General features: G+C 42.9%; 1 long non-coding RNA gene across 1 annotated transcript; it reads left to right on the top strand.

Moving 5' to 3' along the window:
- The first annotated feature begins 7,150 nt into the window (after positions 1-7,150).
- Positions 7,151-13,644, top strand: LOC147915252 (uncharacterized). The gene is made up of 3 exons (XR_015554250.1): positions 7,151-7,709; positions 8,109-8,248; positions 10,452-13,644. It is a non-coding gene; the product is annotated as an uncharacterized LOC147915252 (long non-coding RNA).
- The last annotated feature ends 10,193 nt before the right edge of the window (positions 13,645-23,837 follow it).

Below are 23,837 nucleotides of genomic sequence, written 5' to 3'. Positions count from 1 at the left end.
TCTGACATTTGTGGCTTTAATTTGTAGGCCCCAAGGACCGAACTTAAGAGAGTAGAGGAAAAGGTTTTTTCCTCCCCTACATTTGCAAGTACTACAAATCAGGGCTTCAGATATTAGACTCGTAAGGATTTACCAACATACCACTGAATACATGTAAAGGAATAGTATATTATTATAATATTTATAATATTATATAATATTATAATATATAAATATTATATTTTTATAATTATATATTATATTTTTTATTTATTATTATAAATATATTATATATATATAAATATATATATAAATATAAATATATTATATTATATATTTATAATTTTTATATTATATAAATATAATAATATTATAATATATAAATAATATTTATATATATTATAATAATATAATATTATAATATTAAAGAGGTTAGATAAAAACTATGGAATATTCAATTGGAAGTATCTTTGTTAACTTATGAGGTATTCTGTAGCGTGTGTGTGTGTGTGTGTTTATCTGTTTGTTTCCTAACTCTGAGACCGGTGGACAGGTAGCCATTAATGATTAGGTAGCTAGTAACTAAAGTTTTTTAGGCAGTTATAAATTGTAGGTTTTAGTTGTTCGCCCGCCCATTGTTAAATGTGCTGCTTAGGCGATTTATTATCCAACTCCCACTAGGTTCCTCATGGATAACATCCCTGATGCTTGGGTCACTATGGTAATGGATGCTTGAGTTGTTTTTCAGGAACTAAGAGTTGACGATTGTCCGGTTCAGGCCAGTCAAGACCACCAACCCACCAACTGGGCCTGTGAGGGTGTCCATTGGTAACCTAATGTCAGGTCTAAAAAATCCATCTTCAGATCACGCTAATGCCACCATTTTGAGAACATGCATCCTATGAAGAGCCGTGAAGCTTGACTATGCTTGCACAGATCATTAAGTACCTCACTCCTCCTGGCTTCCAATCATCTATCCCCACACTTCAGACCACCTTGCTCCTACCCCGTAAATATCCCTAATCCACATTTTCAGGGAGGCAGATTTGAGATTTCTTCTCCCATCTCCCCACTTTGCTGCCTTGTGAATAAACCCTTTCTCTGCTGCAAACTCGTCATCTCGGTGATTGGCATTTCATGCAACAGGCAAAACGGACCTAGTTTGGTAACAACTCTGTCACTAACAAGGCCTATCCAAGACTACTAGGGTGGTATCTAAAGGACTTAGAGACAATTTGAAAAAGCTCCCACAGGTCAAAGATTGGGATATTTGATCCTCAATAAAGATAATGATTACAGGGGCCAGCCCCATGGCTTAACGGTTAAGTGTGCGCGCTCCGCTACTGGCGACCTGGGTTCGGATCCCAGGGACGCACCAATGCACCACTTGTCCCACCATGCTGAGGTGGTGTCCCACATACAGCAACTAGAAGGATGTGCAACTATGACATACAACTATCTACTGGGGCTTTGGGGAGAAAAAGGGAAAAAAAGAGGAGGATTGGCAATAGATGTTAGCTCAGGGCCAGTCTTCCTCAGCAAAAAGAGGTGGATTGGCATGGATGTTAGCTCAGGGCTGATCTTCCTCACACACACACAAAAAAGATAATAATTACGATTAATTAAAACTCATCAAATATGTTTAAATCTATGAGTTCATATTAATACTTTAAAAAGATCCTAATTGTTGAACTGTACCATGAGTATACAGTCAACAAACCAAAAAATGAAGGGAAAGAATAAAAATTTATCCTGCCTTTTTTATATGGACTGTACACTGGGTTACTTAAGAGTTGATCATGGAATGCTTTATGGAAGTATCCTGAGTGAATAGGTGAAAAAGACTGGATACAATTAGACTATGTCTACTCTGTAACTCCCATTGAATTAATGGCTGTAGGCACTGAGCAGTGATAACTCCTAGTATCGCACAACAGGCATTAGGCCCCTTCTAACTGATGAAAGAACACACCACCTAGAGTCTTGCCAAAGGGACGATTCTGATCAAGTCTCTGAGCAAATGGACAATTTGCATGACATACTGAGCAGAGTGGAACATGTTAAACTGTGCCATGAGTATGCTATCAGCAAAATCCAAACCATGGAAATTCTATAGGACAAACTCTACAGGTCTTCAACAGATGAATTGTAGGGAAAGGACAGGGAGGAAAAGGGGGCTTTTAAATTAAAAGAAACTCAAAAGACGTATAAAAAGAGGGCAAGACCAAACTATATTGTCTACTTGGGTAATAAAACTACAAAAAAACATAGAGAAGAGATTACTATAAAATTCAGGATAGTGGTTCCTTTTGGGGGCAGGGTGATGTTGTGATTGGGATAGGCACATGGGTGGGGTCTTGTGGAGTGGCTGGCAAAGTTGTGTTTCTTGACCTGGGAGGTGGTTACAAGAGTGTTTGCCGTATAATAATTCATTAATCCATACATTTGGTCTGTGTGGTTTTCTGTGCCTGTATTTTATTTTATTTTATTTTTTGTGAGGAAGATTAGCCCTGAGCTAACATCCATTGCCATTCCTCCTCTCTTTTTTCACTAAGAAAGATTGGGCCTGGGCTAACATCGGTGCCCATCTTCCTCTACTTTATATGGGATGCTGCCACAGCATGGCTTGATAAGCGGTGTATATGTCCACGCCTGGGATCTGAACCCGTGAACCCTGGGCTGCCGAAGCGGAGCGCGGGAACTTAACCGCCACACCACTGGGCTGGCCCTGTGTTTTATTTTACAATAAAACTTTTTTAACTCCATAATACAAAAAGGAAAATTGTGAAATTGAAGTTAATGTGCTTCATTAACACTCTATAAAATGTAGCAAATTTCTTCATTGTAAAATTGAGTATTCATAAAAATATTTTTGCATTTGAAAGTATTTTTTCTCACTTTGATCAAACTCCTGGGTATGCCCAGTGATTGCCAAGAAATCAGAGTCAAATATAAACTAAATATTTTTCAAAACTAAATCATTTCAAGAGCAAAATTACTCTTTTTGAAATCCTTCCAAATGTATTACAGCAAAAATACAAATACATATATAGTTTTTAACGTGGATATGGGTGCATTTTAATGTTTAATATAATGTGCCATGGGACCTTTAATTTGAAACAAGTTTGGAGCTTACAAAGTTCTTGAAATGGCCTCAAACAGGTGCCGTCTGATGACTTGGAGTTGGATCTAACTAGGCGCGTCTCTATGAATCCAGGCACTTTTCTGTTTAGTGTAGTGGTTAGGCCCTTCAACTGTGGGACTAACCTCCTTGATTTAAGTCCCAACTCCATCACTTATTAACTGCATGCCTTGAACAGGTCATTTAATCTCTTTGTTCTGCATCTGTAAAGTGGGAACACTAGCAGTCCTACTTTACAACATTGATGTGAGGATTAAACACAGGATTTAACTCCAGACATAAAATGCTAGAGTAGTGCCCAGCACATGGTAAGTAGTCGGTAAGGATCAGCTATTGTCATTATTATTATTGGCCAGAGTGATGACCATAAAATGGGGTGAGTGTCCCACACCGTGCACAATGGTGTGGAGGCCTGCTTTGTCTGCTTGTGCCTCTGCAATCCAGAGCTGGACAGCAAACTTCTGCAGTGGTGGGGAATGGGGAGCAGGGAAACTGCAGCAGTCACCTGAGATGACCAGTACTAGTCATCACTGTGGCCCTGGCCTCTCCACCGCCAGAAGCCCCAGTGGGCTTCTAGCAAATGCTAAGAACAAGTGTCTTCTCAACACCCATGCTCAACAAATACACACAAGCACACACACACACCAATGGGCACATCCTTTTAAAATAGTCATCAGCCTTTACTCTGTACTCTAACACACTCCAACATTCTGTTCTGAGGTTGAAAATTTAAGCAAAAAGAGAGCACAATACGTATATTAGAGTTACAAGTGCTAAATATGTTACACAGAACAATAAAATTCCCACGTATTTTGCCCAACCCACAACATAGAAACATGATCCCTACTTTGTTTTTATTTAAATTTGAAAATTTTATGAATATTTTTGATTGCTATCTTAGTAGTCCTGCGAATTTTAAGACACTACAGATATATACTTTTTTCTGCCAGGAGCTGTTACATGACTTGTGTTTCCTTTTTTTGCCAGTGTTTTCTATAACTCGTCATCAATATCCCAGCCACAGTCCCGTTGTCGAGACTTCTCCCAGGGCTCTAGGAAAAAGTCCATCCAAGTATGGATTTTTTCCCAACATTATATTCCTCAGTATCCTGGGTCAAAGAATCACTGTCATTTTAAGAATTCCACATATCCACCCCATTGGGAAGATTTCAGAGGCTTAGAATAAGCACAATGGCCTTTTGTTAGTAAGTGCCTCACTGTGCTCTGGCACCCATTGGCTTGACAATTACACAGAGGTGTTCCACTTTTTCTCTTGGAATTCACATTCTTCCTTTTGTCTTTGATGTTCACTCTAAAACGAAGGCCCCATAAATATTCCTCCTGATAAGTTGGTCTAAACATGTCAGTACACAGTCTACAAAATTATTTCCTCATCAAAACTAAAGTCATTAAAAAAAAAACCACTAATCTATACTAGATCTCTAGTATTATGAGACCTATAGAGTGGACTAAGGAGTTGGAAATCCTGGATTGAAGTCTCCATTAGCTATGTGACTTTGGACAGTTCATTAAGCTTACTGAAAGCCTCAGTTTCTGCTTCTTTAATATGAGGCAGGAAAATCAAATAAATAAAGGAGATGTATCACGTGACCACTAAGGCCCCCTGTGGCTCTTTAACAATCTGCTCTTAGTTGCCTCTGGTTTGTAAGTGTCTTTAAGAACAAGTTCTCCCTTAGGGTTTTCCATTTAAATCTTGGGCTTTATAAGCAAGAGGCCCCAAACTGCATTATGACATATAACCTGGTCTTTGGGACTGTGTTAATCATTACCAACCCCTGTGGCAGTCCAGAGTAATTAAAATGATTAAATTAACTTATAGGCCATGTCATAATCGAGTTGTTTTTCATACGTAGACCCAGCCAGAGTTTCAGAAGAAAAAAATACATTTTCACTACAGTAAATGAATCAGAAGAAAAAATTGTTACTGGTTCCAGAATTATAATTAATTACACTTTTATTTATTTTTATAGGTTTTTTTTTTTTAACAAGGAAGAGTGGCCCTGTGCTAACATCTGTTGCCAATCTTCCTCTTTTTTTTCTTTTTTCTCACCATAGCCCCAGTACGTAGTTGTGTATAATATTTGTAGAGTTGTAGCTCTTCTATATGGGACGCTGCCTCAGCATGGCTTGATGAGCGATGAGTAGGTCTGCGCCCAGGATCCAAACCCACGAACCCTGGGCTGCCGAAGCAGAATGCGCGAACTTAACTGCTACACCACCAGGCCAGTCCCTACACTTTTATTTTTGATATTAGCTTCTTGTTCTGTTTGCTATTCCTATTATTTTTCTCTGCCTTTTTCCTTTCAATGATGATCTCCTTTCGGGTATATGTCTGTCTCCTCCACCACCACTAGGAAAATAAACAATCTGTAGTGAAACCGGTAAACAGTTTGCTGTTGATGATTAGGTAGCTAGTAACTAAAGTTTTTTTTCTTTTTTGCAATTACTAATTATAGCTTTTAGTTGTTCCCCCACCCACTGTTAACTGTGCTGCTTAGACAATATACTATCCTGACTCCCACTAGGTTCCTATAGATAACATCTCCCTGGTGCCTAGGTCACCATGGTAATGGGTGTTTGAGCTGTTTTTCAGGAATTAGGACCCCCTTGTCTAGTTCAGGCTGGTTGAGACCACCAACGCATCAACTGGGCCTGTGCAGATGTCCAATAAGTGACCTTTTGACGTCAAGAGGCTAAAAACTCTCCCCTCAGATCATGCTAATGCCACCATTTCCTGAACATGTGCCCTATGAAGAGGCATGAAGCTTGACTACGCTTGCACAGATCATCAATTACTTCACCTCTCCTCACCTCCAATCATCTATCCCCACACTTCAGACCACTTTGCCTCCTACCCCATAAATATCCCTGAGTCCCCATTTTTGGGGAGGTGGATCTGAGACTGATTCTCCTGCCTCCTCACTTGGCCACCTTGTGATTAAATCCTTTCTCTTTGCAAACTCATCATCACAGTGATTGGCATAACCGTGCAGCAGGCAAAACAAACCTGGTTCAGTAACAGTAGGAGTATAAGTCCTTTATTTACCATTGGATCCCCAGCACTTAGCACAATACCTTAAACAGAACTTAGTTGAGGCACAGGTAACTGGATTTGGAAATCTCATGCAAAAGAAAAAAGTTAGCAATTTATCCTGATATGGATTTGAGGACGTCCTTTCTCAATCCGTGCAACTGCAGCTCTGGTGGCTGAGGTGCTCCAGCTCCTGGGGTCTGCCCCCTTTCTAAAATCCTATGTATCAAGTCTGCAAATGCAGCTCAACAGTCATCTTAGTGTTTCCTGCACTTGCGTCTTGCCTTCCAAGAAGAATTTATTCTCCTTAAGGACAGAAACGTTTTCTCATCAACCCCACTCTGGATTAATCTGGAAGGAAAATGATGAAATATCTAAAGTTTTGTGGTTACAGGAAACTTTCTCAAGTTTTAACTTACATTTATATACACATCTTCATGTAGAAATCAATAAAAGACTTTCAAGCATAAGCATATATAATGGAAATATGATTTCAAGATGAGAAGAAATGTAAGATTTCTGATTATTAAAAAAGAGCTTGTTCTTTTTTTTTGTTGTACAGAGGTGGGTATCAAATCACTTCAGCATTTATATTTCCTCAGATATGTTTAAAAGACCGATGTAACAGTTTAATTTAAATGTGTTGATATTTACATTTGACTACCAATTAAATCCTTTGCAACTATTTAAACTTATGAAGAAAATACTAGAAGACAACTTAAAATGGGTGAGGGAGTACATGGTTTTTCAAAATTCCTTTAAGATTATATAAGTGAAAGGTTGAAGATTACTGAGCTAGATGAAAGGAAATCTTCTCCCCACCCAAAATGGAAAGGTAGAGCCCTTGAGCTTTTAATATAGACATGTTCCAGTTTTAGTTACACAGTAACAGCTTATATACACCATATAGCTACTAGGGAACAACAATAGATTCGGAAGCACTTTATTCTCAGTCTCAATTGAACCAGATATAGGAGGATAGTCACACAAAACAAATAAAAACCATTATACGCTATGCAAACTACATAACACATGTCACGTAACTTCACTACGAGAAAAGTTATCTGCTCTGGGCTGTTTTTTGCCCCTAAACAATCAGCAGGCAGTTATTAAGTAACTTGTATGTGCCAACATTGTGTTAGCTTGTATTAGTAAATACAAAATACAATCATTTCTCTTTATTCGAGGTATTCACTGAATTGGTGAATACTGAACCACTGCTCCTAGGAGAAATACAGGCTTAGGTTCCCGCAAGCCACTGGTCATAAAATTTTTGTCAACAAATCAATACATAACCTTATTTTATGTGAGTTTCTGTTTAAAGACACATTATTTAATATATATTGTTGATTCACTATGATGAATAAATGAAAAGCACTAGGATATATTGGAATATATGAGGAAGCCATTTGGTGTAAAACTAATTCAGCCTGACCTTGTTTTTCCAGAAAGGCCTGATGTGGCCTGATGAGCATGCATTGTACATCTGCTTTAAACATTTACAATGTCCCAAAGACAAGAATGTCGCCCTTAAAGGTAGGGATGTTTCCTCCCCCCATATCAGCATTTCTTTAAGGATAAGCATCTCTTCCTGGAAACTAAGGATTAATTACTGACCTGCTGTGCTCACCTTGTGACTACTGACCTGCTGTGCCAGCAAAGCATCTCCTTGTACACATTCTCCTTGTACACATACAAGAATAAAGTCCTCGTACACCTAGGTGATTCACAATAAATAGCCCTTCTCTCTGTGCCTGCCAAGAACGCTTTTATAGGTTTCTAAATCATCAGCCACTCTTAACCACTATCAACATCTCTAGGAGCACTTTTGATGTAAAAAAAAAAAACTGCACAATGATAAGTTAGTTTCACAATTGGTCAATAATTGTTGAAATCTCTCTAGATGACAAATGTCCCTATGCATCTTTGTTTCAGATATTCAGTCGTTTATTCCAAAGATAAAAATCATGACAGCTTAAGAAGTATGGTTCAGAAGGAAAAGAAGATGAATTCCATAACTATGGTGTGATCTATGGAAATGAGAATATTTCCTCAAATCTAAGACACCATCAACGGTAAGATGCACTGCTATTTCAGGCACTGGGAGATTTGGAGAGGGTCTCTTACAAGGTTGCAGGTAAGCTGTCAGCCAGGCCTGCAGGCATCTGGGGCTGGAGAATCCACTTCTAGGCTCATTTGCGTGGTTGCTGGTAGGTTCCAGTTTCTTCCTGACCATTGGCCATATACCCCAGTTCCTTGCCAAGTAGGCCTAACTGTCAGCAGCCTGAATGTCTCCCCCAGAGTGAGGAGAGCCCAAGGTGGTGGAAGCCACAGCCTTTTATAGCCTAATCTCAGAAGTGACGCACCATGATTTCTGCCACGTTCTGTTGGTCACACAGACTAACTCTGGTACAATATGGGAGGGGACTCCAAAGGGCATGAATATCAGGAGGCAAGGTCCATTGGTTATGGTTACAGAGAGTCTGATTACCACATTACATATTACAGAAAGGATCCTGAAGCTAATTTGCTTCTTTATGTAACATTTATTGAGCACTTACTATAATATACCATGCCCCATGCTAAACACTAATAACTCATTTAAGAGAATTAAATGACAACAACAATCCTATGAGAGGAACCCTATTATCATCGCTTTTTTACAGTTCAGGAAGCTAGAGCTTAGGAAGGTTGAGTAACTCACCCAAGGTCACACAGCTAGTAAGGGTGAGGGCTGGTACTTCTGATTTTTCACTAAAATGGTACCCAGCCTTTGCTTCAATGTCTGTTACTGAACATGTCAGCCAATGGAATCCTATTAGATAAATTTGAAAACCTCCAAGATTCTTTATGTTTTCCTTACTATTGTCATCAGCAGTTCATAAGAAAGTACTTTATTGTGTTGTGACATTTTTAAAGCTTTAGTTTATTTAATTTGTTGTGGTGATTATAATTTTAAAAATCTATTGTGACGGACTTCAGCTCTGGTGCTATCTACACCTTCACAAAAGAAATGAGCAAAATTGCTTGATGAAACACTTGGCTTGCACAATAGTAGGTATCATTCTGAAAGATAGGACAGAAGAATAAAGTGAAGACTTTTAGAGGCTGGCCCCTTGGCGTGGTGGTTAAATGCGCGCGCTCCGCTGCTGGCGGCCCGGGTTCGGATCCCGGGTGCACACCGACGCACCATTTGTCAGGCCATGCTATGGCGGCGTCCCATATAAAGTGGAGGAAGATGGGCACGGATGTTAGCTCAGGGCCAGTCTTCCTCAGCAAAAAAGAGGAGGATTGGCAGATGTTAGCTCAGGGCTGATCTCCTCACAAAAAAAAAATTAAAAAGTGAAGACTTTTAAGAAAATCTGAACAATTTCCTCTGAAGACTTAATGGTCTCAGAAGATAGTATTTAAAATTATTTTCATAACTTTACAAAAGAAATATAAGACAAAGAGACTGCTTTTTATTCTAATAGAGATGTTCACATACTAATTATCTCAAACACCTGTCAAGAGGTGACACAAGCATACTCCTCCTACGTTTAGTAACAATAGGAAGGAAAAGTAATATAATTTTTAGACTGCTCTGTGAGCACAAAATATAATAAATCCTCACTGCTTGTGACCCCAAAGCTCATCATCACTAATGAATCATCCTGACCCATTCTTATAAGGAAGCAGACCCAGAGCTTATGCAATTAGTTCACTGGGTTTCCAGTTCATGTTAGATGAAGTAATTTTCTTAAATCCCTGCAAGTAAAACTTGCTGGAGCCACCGATGTGGAAACACTGCTGTCACATCCAGAGGAAAACAAGGATTTAAAGTACTCACAGTTGGAGCAGCTGGATTGAGCTTTGAATAGCAACCAGTTGTAACCAAGCAGAGAAAGCAGTGGACCAGGTATGCACAGGGAGTCAACTCATTGTTAAATCTTTCCATGAGGAGTGCAGAGCTAATGGAGTCCATCCATGGGCAGGGTCTGGCTAGAGTCCAAGAGTGAGAGCAGGGAAGGCCAGGCCGAGAAGGCCAACAGTCCAGACCACCGCACAGTGGGGTGCTCCCAGGGCAGGGGTCGGGTGCAGAGAGGAGTGCAGGTGTGGAGCAAAGGGCTGGGGTTGGAGGGCAAGAATCCAACTTTGGCAGTAGAGAGTTCAGGGGCTCGGAATTTCTGCAGTCCAGATAGTGGTCAAAGAAATAACTGATATTGACAACAAGTCATGAAGGCCGAGTTTTGAACCTCCAAGCCCAGGTCCTTGATTGCACCCTTTCTTTCTCTTTAGGGAGCAGAGCCCCAGCAGACTGGTTAGTAACAGGGTGTTCTGAGCCCAGCATCCGAGAACCATAAGAACACGGAGTTACTTGGCCAGCTGTCTTTCCTCAGTGCACACATCACAGTCTTCCGCCCCCATGATTTTGAAGTTTGCCAACAGAAGGATATACATAGAGCTATTTCACTCATGGTCTTTGTTCTGGATGCATACCAGATTCTCAAGAAATCATTTTTATTAATTAGAAAGGAAGAGAGAGAGAAAGAGAAAGAAGGAGAACAAGGAGGAGGAGGAATAAGAGTGGAAGGATCAAAGGAAGGAAAGAGGGAAAGAAAAGAGAGAGACAGAAAGATGAAAGAAAGGAAGGATGGAAGGAAGAGACATCGGTTAGGTGGGAGTGTGCGCGCGCATGCACACACACACAACCACTGAAAGAAATGAGCTGTTTTCCAACTATAGCTATTATCTTAGTCCTTCCTTGGGACATCCTTGGGGGTAAGAGCAGAGAATGGCTGGGATAACTCTGTATATTTTGGTTTAAAATTATTTTTATCTCTAGGGTAAATTATACTCTGTTTTTCTCTGAAACATAATCTAAAAGACAGAGGCTCTCAAATAATTGTCACTCAGAAATACTAAAGGTGATCAGGTGTGAACTAACTAGACTCAGGTGGATTAGTTCATGAAAGGCTAGAAGGACTATTAATGTCCCCAGCAGATGGCACAAGCTGCCCTCTGCTGTGATGAGGCTTCTCAGTGTGATCCATTCATTTAGTATCAAAATAGATTTCCTCTTCACACAATGATTGAACAAGTAGATCCTAACCAGGTAAGGGGTTGGGTTAGGAAAGAAATCGTTCAGCGGGATTCCAGGAGGAGCTAAGTAGAGAAGACAAAATCTGGAGGCTTTTTAATTTATTTATCATATTAAACTGTCTAAAAATATAATGTTGTTCCATTCACATCATCTTGGGCTCTGAAAAAGTTAAGAATTCTTCCAAGACAGAGTTTTTAGATTAAGTCCCAAAGGACAACAAAGTACCAAGAATTAGGATATCTGAAAATATTTTTATTACCTGATAGGATAATTGGTGAAGTGCTCATAATAGAGAAAGCTTTCTTTCTAACAAATTAAAAGTAAACCAATTCTGAAGGAAACTGAGGGAAGGGGGATGTTGATAAAAGATTATTGAGATCACCCAATGCTTCTGCTACTTTTCTAGTACTCACAAATAAATATAGTGTTCCGGCTGGCATTTTGAGCTCTGCGCTATGCATTTTTGTGAGCAAGCAGACAGTAGAACTGAAAGCATTTACATCTCTGGGCAAGAAGTAACCCTCTTTGGAAAGGCAGGGAACGAAGTATGTTATCCTTGGAATCATCCTCAAAATCTGGGACAGAAAGTAGAACTTCATTAATTAAGGCTTTTTAAATATCTGCTCTCATAAATTTCCAAAGAAACAAGAGTTTGGAATGTTCAGGTTAGTGACAAATTTTTAGTGAAGAGCTGTCCCGCCAGCACCTACTGCCTTCCTTCCCTCACATCCGTCGATATTTTAACTCTCTGCAGTCTGCTTTTACTGTCAGTCTGCCACTAAAACTTTACTTTGCAAAGATATTTTAAAATACAAAAGTGATATATGTTAACCTCAAGACATTTGAAAACTCTTAAAGGTATAAAAGAGAAACCCATGATTGAGTAGATATGGGCAACACACACTTGTAACAAAGAGTTTATGTCCAGAATATACAAAGAACTCCTGTGAATCAATTTTAAAAATCAATAAAGAGAAAAACGGGCAAGAGATTTGAACAGACGCTTCACCAAAGAGGATACTTAAAAGGACAATCTCAGTTTTGTTAGTAACCAGCTATAAATGAAAGCCATAATGTACGTGATGATTTGAAACAGGTCCACAAATTCTTTGATACCTCTCCCTTCAAAACAAGGGGCCCAACACGACACAGTCTGTACAGAATCTGAAATATAGTGAAGTACACCTGAAATGTACACAATTTTGTAAGCCAATATGACCTCAATAAAATAATTAAAAGTTGAAAAAAAAAAGAAGAACGCAGGGGCCGGCCCAGTGGTGCAAGTGGTTAAGGGCGCGCACTCTGCTGCGGCGGCCTGGGGTTCACCGGTTCGGATCCCAGGCGCGCACTGACGCATCGCTTGTCAAGCCATGCTGTGGTGGCATTCCATATAAAGTAGAGGAAGATGGGCATGGATGTTAGCCCAGGGCCAGTCTTCCTTGGGAAAAAGAGGAGGATTGGCAGATGTTAGCTCAGGGCTGATCTTCCTCACAAAAAAAAAAAAGAAGAAGAAGAATGCAGCTTCCCCCTCACTCCCTCTCTTGGATCACTCAGACCCCGTGAAGCCGGCTGCCCAGCTGCCACGTCATGACGCTGCTCAAGCAGCCCTAAGGAGGCCCGAAAGGTGAGGAATTGGGGCCTCCTGCTGAGAGGTGAGTGAGTGAAAGACCCTGAGGGGGAACGGCCCTGCTAAGTCACTCCCAAAGAAACAAGATAGGCAGAAACAGGACCCACAGAAGGGGTGAGATAATGAAGTTTTTAAGCCACTAAATTTGGGGATAATTTGTTATGCAGAAATAGATGACTTATACAATGAGGCACTACCACACATACACCAGAACAGCTAAAATTTAGAAGTTTGACATGTCAAGAACTGGTTACAATGTGAAGAATGGGAACTCTCATTACACTGTTGATGGGTGTGTAATTGGTACAACCATTCTGGAAAACTGTATGGCACAATCTACTAAAGTTGAATATATACATACACTATGGCATAAGAATTCCACTTCTAGGACACACCCACAGAAATGCAGACACGTATAAAAACTTATGTGCAAGAATATTCACAGCAGCATTATGTGTAATAGTTCAAACCTGAAAATCTACCAACAGGGTGTTAAAAAGGAGAGACATCACGGGCTGGCCCCGTGGCTTAGCGGTTAAGTGCACGCGCTCCGCTACTGGCGGCCCGGGTTCGGATCCCCGGCGCGCACCGACGCACCACTTCTCCGGCCATGCTGAGGCCGCATCCCACATACAGCAACTAGAAGGATGTGCAACTATGACGTACAACTATCTACCGGGGCTTGGGGGAAAAAAGGAGGAGGATTGGCAATAGATGTTAGCTCAGAGCCAGTCTTCCTCAGCAAAAAGAGGAGGATTAGCATGGATGTTAGCTCAGGGCTGATCTTCCTCACAAAAGAAAAAAAAAAAGAGAGAGAGAGACATCAGGCCCCAAATGGAGTCACTTGTGCTAAGCCCCACATCAGCAAACCAAAACTTAACACTTAATCTACTTGCAGTTTCAGCCTCCCCCAGGAGTGTAATCTTAACCGGTCAGTCTGGAATTTCCTGGTCAGCACTAGTGAGGTCATCCACCAGACTGACCTCTTTCATCCCCTAAAGGAAAGTGAACTTGCCTGAAACAATCCACTCTTCTGCTCCCTCTGCCTATAAAAGCCTTCCACTTTGTACAGCTCTTCAGAGCTCCTTTCTGTTTGCTAGATGGGGTGCTGCTGGATTCATGAATTGTTAACAAAGCCAATCAGATCTTTAAAACTTATTCAGTTAAATTTTATTTTTTAACAAGTAGTTGGATAAATAGATTGGGGCATGTCCACACAATGAAGGGCTAAACAGCAGTGAAAATTCATGAACTATAGCTACATGTAATAACACAGCTGAGTCTCACTAACATGATGACTGAAAGAAGCCAGACACAAAAGAATTAACCCTGAATGATTCTATAGTCAGGATCCAGTAAGGAGAGAGAAACCACACCAGTTGTTCCAATAGAGAGAATGTAATATAAAGAGTTAACTAGGTATGAAGACGTTAACTAGATGACTAAAAGTCAAAAAGATGTATTAGGAAGGAAGTTACTACCCCTCAGGCTGGGGAACAAAAGAAAAAAGTTGGAATTCCTGAAATTTAGAAGTTTGGTGAAAGGCCTGGGCCCAGCCCTCTGGTGCTGGGACTGGCGTCTAGGGGTGCACGAGGCTGGTGCTGCAAGTGTTGGAAAAATGACAAATTAGACTCAATTACTGCTGCAGGAAGGAGCTGCCACTGCAGGGAAAAGCAGTGTCCCTAAGGTGACCTTGGGAGGAAAGGGAGCCAAAAAGGGAAGCTAGTAGGAAGAAGCAAGTTCCTCCCTTCTATTCGGGGCTGCAGATTCTCTCTACCCCTCTGCCTGGCGGAGTCTAGCAGGACAGCTGGCAGAGGAAGGGGGCTAGTGGAGTCCTGCCCACGCCACAGGCAGAGACTAGAAGGGTCAGTTTGCAGCTGAGCGGTTATAGCTTGATAACTGGCACAGAGGGCATATATGTAACATCCAAGAGCAAATGAAATGAATACATGGTGTTAATATTGGGACAGTGGTTACCTTGCAGAGAAGGGGTAGGTAGCAGTTGGGAGGGGGCACAAGGAGAGCTTCCGGGGTGCTACTGATATTGTTTGTGTTGACCTGGGTGATGGGTAGATTGACCCGTTGGCATAGCCTTCAGTCATCAACCAGCTTTCTGGTTACAAAAGGCAACAAAGATTCCAGGAGTTTTAATTCAGTGTAACCCAGCCAGTACTTATTGAAATCTCATCTAAACTCGAAGACAGGCCGCTTCTTGGAGTACTTTCCTCATTCCTTTTTTTCTCATTGATCTCTTCCTCCTCTGAAGTCTTAGAAAAATCGTCATCTGATTTCACAATTAACGCCGAATTATATACAATCTTGCAGTGTCATGTATTACATCACATGTGCTAGTTTTGTCTTCCCCGCTAGATGATAATTCTGAGGACCAGAAACCCAATATTATTCTTTTACACTCCAAAATGGCATAGCTCAGGACTGAACTTAGGTGTTTATAAATCACTGTTATTTGATGCTTAGCTTTAAAATTAACTGTAAAGCTGAGTTAAAGCAGCTCCTCATTTGACATCAGGTAACAGAGGAATATATGAAAGGGATCATTCTTTCCAGTTTCTTTATTAACAAAGGGAAGCCAAAAGATGACCCAAGTAAAAGTGGACACTCTTGGAGGGGAAAAAATAACGCTTTTATTAAAATGCCTGTTTTCTCTGTTATCTCTAAAATGAAAATGCCTTCGCTGAGCTTCAGGCGCCAGAACAAACCCCAATGTCTGGTCCGCCACGGCGGGGCTTCCCACCGCCACCTTTGCCCCACTTCGGGCTGCGTTACTGACCGGCTAGTGCCGCAGACGCCCGCCAGCCCCTTTCATCCTCCTCACTCGGCCTCAGGCTGGCACCTGAACGGGCACTCATCACTTGCCATAAAAAGCCATACTTTATATCGCTCTTCACGCGTCGCCAGGCTATTTTTAAAATCTCTCCTCCTGGAGATCCCCAAATTAAAAGTATCTCGGGCCCGCCTCCGCCGAGCAGGGGAGACGGCGGTCCACGGCACCCCGGGGGACCGCCCCCAAACCCGGGGGGACTGTCTCGAGACCCGGGTGGGGGCCACCCCCAGACCCAGGGGGATCGCCTCTGGACCCGCGGGGAACCGCCCCCTGACCCGGGGAGACCGCCTCCAGACCCGGGTGGGGGCCTCCTCCGGACCCCGGGGAGAGGACAGCCCCAGACACCCCGGGGCGGGGGGAAGGACCGCCCCCAGATCTGTGGGGACCGCCCCCTACCCCTGGAGGACCGCCTCCAAACCCCGCAGATCCGCCCCCAGACACCCCAGAGGGGCCGCCCAGCTCTTCTTCGCAGGCCTGGCCCGCGCTGCCTTGCTTCCGCGCGCTCCTGGGGAAAGGCCGCCGCTCCCGGGCTCCTCGCAGTGCTCTTTCCCGGGACTGACAATGGCCGGGCGTCCTTCTTTGGGCCAGGATCCGCCTAGAGGCGTCGTTAGTGGCCGCGAGCCCATAAACCTTGAGTCTCAGATTTCCCGCGTCTGTGCGCCTCCTTCCCCAACCTGTCACCCATCCGGGGCCCTGGTGTCAGCTGCTGGCTTGGACTGCGGCTCTGGAACCTTCTCCTCGGCCGGCCGCTGGCCCTGGGCAGCCCAGGCCAGTCAGCACCCGCCCGGACAGGCTCGGGGCTGTCTTTGGCTCACACAAAGAATCTTCCAGGCACCGCCCCCGGCCCCAAGCCAAGATCTTACAGATGTCAGAAAGTCTGTTTGATTAAAAACCCATTGGTTAAGAAACTACTAACAATGTTTTTTCTCTAGGAAGGAGAACTGAGTGATGGAAAATGAGGTGGGAGGGAGACATTTCATACATACCCTTTTTGACCTTTTGAATTTCGTGTCATTTGCAAAATTATTTATATTGTTAAAATAAAGTTGTGCTTTTTCATCTGGGGCTGGTTGCATAGGTGACCAGGTATCGTTATCATTTCGTGATAATTCAGTGAGTTCTATGTTTAGAATACATGTACTTTTCTGAATATTTGTGTACCTAAGTAAAAAGTTTTTAAAAATAAAATTAAACCTGTGGGCAAGGAGCACAGTGCAGGCCAGCATTGTCTGGCCGGCACATGTGCGCCTGGGAAGCCATCTAGATGTGCTTGGAGGCAAATGCAGAAGGACCAGACATCCTCTGCCCCTCCTTTCTATTGCCTTCCTTCTCTCAAGCTTGGAGTCCTCCCATGGGCACATTCTCAGTACATTCCTACTTTCTAATCCCTCAGAGAAGCCAGCAAAGTCTGGAATGTTCACATTTATATTTCCATGAAAAATCATTCATAGCAATTTGGTGACTCAATACTCAGTGTCCCAGATTCCTACCTTTTGGTTGGAAGGCATTGTTCTGTGTTAAAAGCATTCCAGGCTACAGCACTTCAGTTAAAGAGGTTCTGTGTAGGAGTAAGGGGCCTTTTTCTGCTCCGACAATCTCCTCAGGAATTATAGAATGCCTAAATCAGGTCCTGAAAGCAAGCATGCTTTACTCTATGGAGAGTATTGCTGGCGCTAGAATGTAAGCCCCGTGAGGGCAAGGATCTCAGGGCCTAGAACAGAGCCTGGCACATAGTAGGAACTCACATGCTTGTTGAATTAATGTTTTCAAATGAACTGAGCCAAAAGTGACTGAAGGATCTGGACTAACTGTCCCCTCTCTTTTCCTGCCACCCCTGAGCACACACAGTGAAGTACCAAAAATGCAAAGACAAAAATCAAAGTGTAGTTTGGGATGTAAAGTAATAGTAATTACTGTCCTTTGTAAACAGTTTAACACTTATGCCTGATAGTCATGAAGTGTCTTATTGATTTTGACATTGTGAGAGATGTGAAAGCAATTTGCATTGTCAGTTTTCCGTCTTTAACCCCATAAGCTCTGGCTCCTAATAGGGTATGGTGATTGTCGAATGAATCCAGAACAATGGCTGATGAGACCCATAAGGGTTTTAAAAGAGCAGAGGAATATAATTGCAGCCCAGGTGAGGGTTCCAAGATCTAAGTCGGTGCACGTTTATGTAACAGAAAGGTTAGATGGTGTGATTTAATCAAATGGTTGGGAAACATAACATACAGTATGACACATTAAGGTTGGCAAGAGGATATGGGTATGTCAGACATATTTGTCAGCCATTTATGTGGTCAAGTGAGAGGGACAAACAAAAACAAAACTTGCCGTCTTTCATCACAATCATTGAGAGAAATGACATTTTAACACCAAAATACAGAAAGGATATTACTTCAGCTAAGGACAGTCTTTAACATGAAATACACATAGCTGAATGAAAATCTCATCGAGTTGTCTATATTACTCCCGTGTTGGTGTAAATGTCATTGTGGACAGACCCGTGCCCAGGTGGGAACTATGGCCCCAGAGAACAGGATGTGTGTAGTTGGTCCTGTCCCCCGTCACGCTCGCCTTGGGCTGTGAGGCTGATGCTACTACACTTAGAACAGACCCACTCCATCACAGCACTGCTCCGTCGTGCAAACGGACAGGTTCTCCTCCACCTCGTCCATTGGAGCCCTGAGCTGTCCCGCCTTCCTGGCCCGTTAGTGGCAGAAGTATCAGCCTCACTCTCTTTAAAGCATCTGTGCCCCTTGATTAATGCGCCTTTCAAATGATCACTAAGTCAGCATTATTTTAGCCTCTGAAGTTGTCACAGGACCAGTCTTGAGCCCAAGACCTCTTTGAGCCCTTCCCTTCCCCAGAGAACAGCTGTGAGAGGGAACGCCCAGCTTCAGAAGAGAGAAGTGTCCTGCTGTTGGACAACTGTGTTTTCCTGGGAAGACATTTAGTATTATTTTGCTGTTTCTAGCATCTTCTATAAAAGAAGAACCATCTTTCCCAAAGAAAAAGTGAAAAAAAGACTTCCATATATAAAAACACCTCCTATTCTCAGACCACAAGTATTTATTCCTGTGCGTTCTCCATTTCAGGCAGAGACAGATGTTTTTAGACTCCCAGAGAATAAAGCTTACTGAAAAGCTGCCCAATGCTTTTGATTACTAAACGGAAGTTATATTAGTTTAGAGTCTTCTATAGACTAGGACAAATTAAAAAAAATTTTTAAGTCGAGTGTGCTTCACCTTCCTTTAAAGAGTTTCAATTTATATATTAATGTTTTATGACCTCTTACAATTAGAATATCAGTGCCATAATTGGGCAAACATTTGAGACATATTCATTCATTTAACAAATGTTTTTTAAGTACTTATGATGTGCCAACCATAGTACTGGCTTTGGAGATACAATAAGGAAAACTCATCCTTTTCCATCAAAGGGCTTAGGAATTTAGTAGGGCAAACAGACACGTCGACCAATAAATGAGATGTACTCCCAGTGCTGTCCTAGTCACCTGGGCAGGTACAGTGAGCATCATCAGTTCAACTAGAAAGATGGGAAGGAGGCTTCGTGGTGGGAAGCAACACTTCCCACTCAGTGGGGAGGCAGACGTGGAGACAGAGAGAGTAAGCCTGGTCAGCAGGCCAGATCATGAGGGGCTACGTAAGCCACCCTACGGTGTCTGGGCATTCTGCTGCAGGCAGGGAGGGCTGTAGTGGTTATTAAGCTATTGTCTCCCAGCTCAGCACCACCCTTCTCTGTGCTGCTGTTTGATGCCAAGGCTAAGACTCTGCAAATACATTTCCATTGCCAGCTGGCTCCCTGTTAGGACCTACCAGCAGAAGCGCTGGGAGACGGGGAGGCTGGAGGAGGGAGAGAGGACCTGCTTGCCTGCTGTTCTTATCAACATCACTCTGGCAAACTTCCAGCTCTTTTCCACACACCTGAACCACCTGCCTGTGCCTTGCAGAGGCAGCACCTTTCTGTAGCACCACCGAGCAGCAGCCTTGCCTCAAGGCCCCTCTTCCGAGCCCTGCTGTGCATGGCACCCCTCAAGAAGGCCTGGCTCTGGGCCCTTGGTGCCCCTCCCAGCTGGCAGGTTCTGGCAACCCCAGTCTCTGCCTTGTCTCCCCAGTCTTAAGGTTGGCTGCTGCTTCCTACCCTTACTATCTTTGCTGCCTCAGTTTTCTGTTTTTGCCTTTTTACCTGCTTAACCAATTTCTTATATTCAGTTCTCTCTGTTGAAACGCCTAGGGTTGTTTCTGTTGTCCTGACTGGACCGTGATTGATGTCACACTGGGCGTGAGTGGTCCGAGAAAACAGACTGTCAAAGGTCAGATTATGGGGTTGATATGGCGGTGTTTTTGGCCTTGAATGCAGTGCCGCACTCCTTGCTAACAGGAAATGGAGCCCTAGTAATCCACAGCATGTGGCGGCATCGCTATTAGTCCAGTTATCACCAGTGGTTCGTTGTGATGAAGCATCCACTGACGTGCCTTGAAGAACCAAGTGGCCGCTGCACTTGACTGTTACAGCAGCAATGACCGTCACTGAGATGGGGGGGTAAAGTTGCTGCTTCTCAGTACACTGGAGAGTTACAGAAAGAATATGACAACAATGCCTCCAGCTGCTTTTGAGCAAAGAATTCAGTGTCTAGGACACAGCTAGAGGAGTGGGAGATCAGGAGTAACAGACTAGGAGTCTATTGCAAATTAAATTCAGTAACTTCCTACTGGTTTGAATATTTTTGAGAAAGGTCATTCTGAAGTATTGAATGCATTCGAACATGTATATTTCTTACTTTATTGTAATATAGCAACTTAAAGCTAACAAATGAATATGTGTCTGGATATGGGGTACCTGCTATAATGTACAGTTAAAAAATGATTTCTCAGTGCTCTTGAGATTATCTCAGAGACTTCAATTCCTAGAATTGGAAGAGATCTTCAGTTCCTCTGACAAAACCCCTGCAGGCAATCACTTGCCTCTACTCAGGGAGTCCAATGATGTGTTCACTGGTTTTCTGCAGCCCATCCCAACTTTTAATAGCTCTGCCTGGGAGAATTTCCAGATCTTGAGCAATTGTTCGCCTCACTGTAATTTTCTACTATTAGTTTTAGTTTTGTCCCAAGGAATTATGCAGACTCATTCTAGCTCAGGAGTAGATCCAGAATTAGTGGAGCCAAATTATTCAATTTGTGGGGCTCTCTTTCAGAAAAAAGAATAACAATTATGAACATGAAATTAAATTGAAGGTTTGGAAGAGGCCCATGCAAGTGAGGGGCCTGGAAGCTTCCATTACATTAGAGCCATAACAAATCCACCTCTGTTCTCTTCCTGAGAAGAGAAGAAATTCTCTTCCTGAGAATTCTTCACATCACCTCATTTTCCACCATGCCAAGAAGTCTTTCCTTCTCCAAGATAAGCATCCACAATTTATCCAGTTGTTTCCTTGGACATATTCCGGCTTGTCAGTCATGTTTCTTTTTTTTTTATTATTATTATTTTTTGTGTGTGAGGAAGATCAGCCCTGAGCTAACATCCATGCTAATCCTCCTCTTTTTGCTGAGGAAGACTGGCTCTGAGCTAACATCTATTGCCAATCCTCCTCCTTTTTTTTCCCCAAAGCCCCAGTAGATAGTTGTATGTCATAGTTGCACATCTTTCTAGTTGCTGTATGTGGGACGCCGCCTCAGCATGGCCGGAGAAGCGGTGTGTCGGTGCGTGCCCGGGGTCCGAACCCCAGCCGCCAGTAGCCGAGCGCGTGCACTTAACCGCTAAGCCATGGGGCTGGCCAGTCAGTGGCATTTCTAAAGAATGCTGTGTAAACAGTAAATAGGAGACAGGTGCCTGAGATACAAGGAGAGCTGTCAGCACATGCCCTCATGAAGTTTTTGTGTCACATGCATGCGTGGCTGCACAGTGAAATGCCTTTAATCAAGTATTTAAGTGAATAACTTTTTAGAACATGCTGACAGGCAAGATACTCCAGGATGACCTGCCCAGCCAGAGTACAGTTGCATTATAACCGACATGGCTCTAATGTGAAGGAATCATAACACTTCAGTGTGCCAATCCCCACAACTGCTAGTCAACCCTAGGCCCCCCTCCACGCTTGTGCAGTTACTTTGAGACTTAAAAGAGGAATTTACTTTAATTAACCCAGTTAAAGTTTCCTTTGCCAAGCTGTCCACAAAATTCCTTGAAGTCTTAATCTATCATCTGCTGTGAATTACCTCTCTTAGGTTTGTCATCTGGAAAACTGACACATACTTTTGTTCATTCAATTCTAAAATCATTAAGTGCCTACTAGATTCAAAGACAAAGAAAAACAAATACATAATGTGACTAGGTCTAGAGCCTAGTTGGAGGGAGCTGAGCTACCAGGACCTGGGTGCCTGGGGAGGGAGTGGGGAAGGCTAGGAGTGGAAAAGTACTGAATACTGAGTAAGAGTGGAGAAAAGTATCTTCAGGCCTCCGACAAGGTGGTCTTGGCAGAGGCCCAGAGAAAGGCCTCACCTGAGGCACCTTCCCTACAAAAGGAGGCCTGGGAATGGAGGTGCTCAGGCCAGGTATGCAGATGTGCCTAAGGGTATGGTTAGGGGGCGGGATTGGGGTGGGGGTGGTTTCTGAGTCTTTGACTGCAACTCCCTCCAGAAAACTGCAGTGCACTTGGCTATGCACCAAGTCTAGCATGGGGAGGGCAGACCCCACCCCTCATGAGGCCTGCCAGGTAAAACTGTAACTGCCTACAGTCAGGTCTGAAAAATCATATGTAGAATTTTGGCCTGGAACCAGACTCCTCAGACTAGAGTTAAAATAGAACACGATTTCTCAATCAAACATTATTGGGCTGGCTAATTCCTTGTTATGGGGGGCTATCCTGTGCATTGTGGGATGTTTAACAGTATCCTTGCCCTCTACCTACTAGATGCTAGTAGCACTCCCCGTGTTGTGACAACCAAAAATGTCTCCAGACATTGCCAAATGTTCCCTGGGGGGCAAAATCACCCTGGTTGAGAACATTGAAATAGAGGAACATGACTCCTCTGAAACTGGAGTTGCTCAGAGTTCTATTTGTGTGAATCTACCTCTGCCTACCTTCTTGGCATTGCCCTGGGAATGTTTCCTCTGCCCGAAATAACCTTTCTCTCTTTTTCTATTTGTGGATGACTACTCTTCCCCTCACCTCTTCTATGAAGCCTTCCTCGACCATGCTCCACCCCTCCTGATAGTGGATCCTGTCTGTTTGCTTCTGTACTAAACAAACGCTTGCATTATTATTGTCTTAGTCTCTCTGTGACACATCCATCCACACAGGTCCGGCACTTAATAGGCACACAGTAAATGTTGATGACAGTGAGCTTAGACAAGAGGGTGGGCAAAGAACCAAGAGTCAGAGAAGTGTAAACCTATACCAGCAGAGATTGAGGTCCTGAAAACAAACAGAAGATAATTCCAAGAAGAAGCAGCGCTCAGAGTGAAATGCTACTGAGAATTCAAGTAGGAAAAAGAGTTAAAAGTGTCCCTCGTGTGCAGCATTCAGAAGGGCACTGGTGACATTTGTGAGAGTAGTTTAAGCTGGGCAATGGAAGGAAGCCTCACTGCAGTGGGCTGAGGAATGACTGGGTGGGTGGGGAGGAGATGGAGGACTCTTTCAAGGAGATTCAGACAGAATGGAAAAGCAGTGACTAGAAAGGATACAAGATCAACAAGGGCGATTTAAGAAGAGGGAGATGTCAGCATGTTTATGGGTTGGGCAAGAAGGAAGAAATAGCCTGTGGAGATGGAGGTGGGGAGTAAACATACTGGAGAGAAGAGGTAATTGATGAAGTGAGATCCGGAGGGAGAATGTAGATGGACGGGGTCAGATCACAAAGGGGAGGAAATAAGAGCAGAGGAGACACACCTCTTCCATTGAAACAAGAGAAAAATAGGTACGGGAGGAGGGTATTGTATGTTCCCAAGGTGAAGTGGGGTCATTTACCTTCTAGTGAAATAGGAGGCAATAGAGAATTTGAACAGCGAGCAGAGAGATTTGGAAATGCCAGTGAGGGGAGAGAAAAGTATTGCTGAGCAGCACTGGCGTCAGGGAGCTGGGAAGAA

Source organism: Ceratotherium simum, chromosome 14 (assembly GCF_057802395.1).
Source record: "Ceratotherium simum simum isolate JZ-2026a chromosome 14, ASM5780239v1, whole genome shotgun sequence".
Lineage (NCBI taxonomy): Eukaryota > Metazoa > Chordata > Mammalia > Perissodactyla > Rhinocerotidae > Ceratotherium > Ceratotherium simum.
Note: the sequence above shows the minus strand (reverse complement) of the source record. Positions and strands in the feature narration are given on the sequence as shown.